Here is a 3401-nt window from a genome sequence, read left to right on the forward strand (position 1 = left end):
CCGTCAATACCACGTTAATGAGAGGCAAGCATGCTTCGGCACATAGTTTGAAGTCATGGATACTGCTCTGACCTCCAACCCTAAAAGTTAACCTTAGAGTAAGTCATGAGACAGAATAGAAGAAAGTTCATCGATTCATTCTGAAGTAGATAAAAATTGAAAACTTGGGTCCTTTATCTAAGTTCATAACCCAACACTAATAGATTCAGAAAGTCAGGCGTGCATGAACACACACACACAACCTTAAAGTCAATAATCTAAGAGGCTGACCCTAACTTCAACATTTCTTAATCTCAGTTGCAAAATAACAAGTAAAATAGAACAATGTAAAGTTCTTCTCCCAGTCTCCAGCTGAATTGTTCAAACAGTTCACAAGAGCAAATGAAAGAAACCTATGATATGGACAAAGAAGGAACACCATTGAAGAAAGCCTCTCGAGCACCCGCAACAGTACCAGAGTAAATACTGCAAATCCAAAATGGAGGAAGGCCATCACTAATGTAACAAAAATCTATGTCCAGTGACTGGGCGCTTATAAAACTATTTAAAATATACAATATTAACTCAAAGCTTTGCATATAGGTAGGTCACATTTCTAAATGTAGATTGTGTGTTCCAAGTTCCAAGTACGAAATTAGATATAAAATATTGTTGAGGTCTTAATTGATTTCTTATTTTCCAAGTGAGAAAGTTCCAGAACTCACATTATCGTTCTCTTGGTTTCCACTAAAGGGTTGCAAATCAAGTTCTAGTGGGAACTCCACATACTTGTCGATCTTCTCAACATAAGAGCCATCATTTTTGAATCTCTTTAAATGGAAAGTTACTTACTTCTTTAGGAAATCAAGGAAGATGTTTTCTACACGAACAACCTTCTCATCAACGAAGAAATCAACGAAAGCTTCCATCTTTTTTCTTTTTCTTTTGAGATTCGCAGGAAGAGAGATGCACATTAGAAACAGTTATGTGTTTAACTTACCTGCCCCAAATTGAAAAACCCAAAAAGAAAAATAATTAAAATTTTGTGCGCAAACAAATTAGAGGAGAGAGAAATCAGACTGAAAAGGGGGCAATACCTGATTTGTCTTCCTCCTTCAAGCTATCCTCCTTGATTTGGTTTGTCCGATTCATCGTCCCTAAACCATAGAAGAAAGAGAGAAATTTCAAATTTAACAGGTCGCCTTCCTCTTTTGACAATTAGATTTGGAACCCTAGACTTCAATGCTTGAGAGGAGGAGAGTGAAGGGAGACGAGCTTGAGAGAAGAGAAATGTACCCTTCCGGATTTTAGGATTTATTTAATTTCTTTTAAGTGTATTTTATTTCCACTTACGGGCTTTTCTAACGGATACAATTGTTACCCAAAATTAGAAAATAAAAAAATCCTTAGAAAATAAATAAATAAAAGGGAAAATAGATGTACAGTAACGGATACCGTAATGCCTAACGCTTTTATCCGTTAGAAGGCTAGTAACGGATATAGAATGAACTGTAGGTTCATTTCCTATGTCACAATTTCAACTAAAAACGTTTATTCTACCAAGTGCAAACCTTTCATCTTCCGATAAGAAGTCTTGGTGAAGAAGTTTCTTGAGCAATACATCCTGAAATACCAAAATCAAGACATGCAATCATTAGGGATATGTGAAGAACTTTGGTTCTTAACAAGATAATTAACAAACCTCCAATTAACTTATTAAAAATAAAATGACAAATATATCTAGCAACGTGCCTGTGCTTCACAACGTACTACAACCATCACTCGATCATTGTATTCTTCAATGCTTAGAGGAGGATATAGAAAATGTCTACGAGCATATAACTGCATAAATGCATAAAAACCATAGGCATAGGCATAACTGCATAACTATCCTCAGTCTTCTTCGTATTTGTAAACTTGTTTGCTAAAACCATAGGCATAAAAGCTTTTAACTGACAGCTGTACAAGCAAGGAACCAAGGAGTATGACCTATTTTCTTAAATTCTGCATTGTGTGTGTGTGTGTGTGTGTGTGCTGCCATGGAAAGATTGAATATAATTTAAGAGTCAAGTAAAGATCTGTTCATGTAGTTCACCTATTCTGGTGACAACATATTATCGGAGATATTGATAAGTGGATACTTCTCAGTCACTAAAGACTCTGTCTTCTCCTCAACTTCGGCTGACTCACCCTTTGATCTGCGTAGAGATTGTGTTACCCGAACAATAGCAGTCGTTGACCCTTCTGATAGAGAGAGAGATCTGAAGAAGTGGTAAAGTGGCTTACAGATCTAGAAGAACGTCTTCGTGTTCTTCACCAGTAGTGACAGCTACTTCTTTGAGCTTGATATTAGGAGCCATCTGAGCACCAGTGTTGTTGTTGTTTCTTCCTCTTTCTCAATTTATTGCATCAAGAAATGTGTTGCTGGAAGAAGAAATACCACCGCAATTGGCGCCATGTATAAAAGCAGATTCATGGAGTTAAGCTTTTCTCTGTTGAGCAGTAGAATTGTCTCAGTTTTGTTGTAAAAAAACAAACATCCCAACGCAGACAAGAAAAACTACTGGGTCTGATAAAAATATAAATCAGTAGAAATACAAGATTCTTTACCCTTCATAAGACAACAAAATCCCTTGAATCACTGACTTAAGCGCCCTTGCAGCAATAGCACCAACACACATTATAAGCCCAAATAGATGGAAACTTGGTTCACCCTGTGTGCAATCACAAGAAACATATATAAGCCACCCAAATTCCATCTACAAACAAACTGGCTGACTTACTCAATGATTCAACAACAAGCTTGTAACAAATGTTTATCTACTACATTGGATGAAACCATATCTAACCAATCAAGATCTAGTTTGTGAGCAAACACAATTTAACTCAGTTGACTTTTCACCAAATTGCACCAAACAAAGTAAATCACAATTAAAATGGAAACAAGCTTACCCCACTGGCAATGACAACGCTGGTAACAATAGGAACAAGAGTAATATAAGTCAACCAAGCCTCCCTCTTAACATTCATAATATAAGCAAATTAAAACAGCCGTAAAAAACGGAGTAGTCGCCCCAACAGCTTGATTAAACGAAACGGGTAAATATCTCAAAGAAACATTACCACTAACAACAGAAGCACAAAAAATAAGACTAAGTGCTGTGATTTTAAAAAACTGAACACGAGATCAAATGGTTTGCATGGGTACCATTTTCAAAAGCAATAGCATAAAATCTGTTGTTCCTGAACTTGCCATCTTTTATTATTTTGGAGACTGCTACTGTGTACCTCTGTTCTTTAGAAAAGACGAGCCTTTCCTCTTCTTCGAGTGATAGATCAGGATGGTAAACATGGTTCGGCCTCATTAAACCTAGGTTTTAGATTCGAGATTAAGAGAAGCTTTTGGCTTTTGGCTTTTGTTT

General features: G+C 36.5%; 1 pseudogene across 1 annotated transcript; it reads right to left on the bottom strand.

The window, feature by feature from the left end:
• Nucleotides 1–393: 393 nt before the first annotated feature.
• LOC147517224 (putative sugar phosphate/phosphate translocator At5g05820 pseudogene) lies at nt 394–3166 on the bottom strand (annotated as a pseudogene). The gene is made up of 7 exons (XR_015213064.1): nt 2932–3166; nt 2590–2693; nt 2266–2471; nt 2075–2177; nt 1551–1603; nt 1077–1136; nt 394–465 (listed from the first exon to the last, which is right to left on the bottom strand). The product of XR_015213064.1 is annotated as a putative sugar phosphate/phosphate translocator At5g05820 pseudogene (transcript).
• Nucleotides 3167–3401: the final 235 nt, after the last annotated feature.

Source organism: Coptis chinensis, chromosome 2 (genome assembly GCF_015680905.1).
Source record: "Coptis chinensis isolate HL-2020 chromosome 2, ASM1568090v1, whole genome shotgun sequence".
Lineage (NCBI taxonomy): Eukaryota > Viridiplantae > Streptophyta > Magnoliopsida > Ranunculales > Ranunculaceae > Coptis > Coptis chinensis.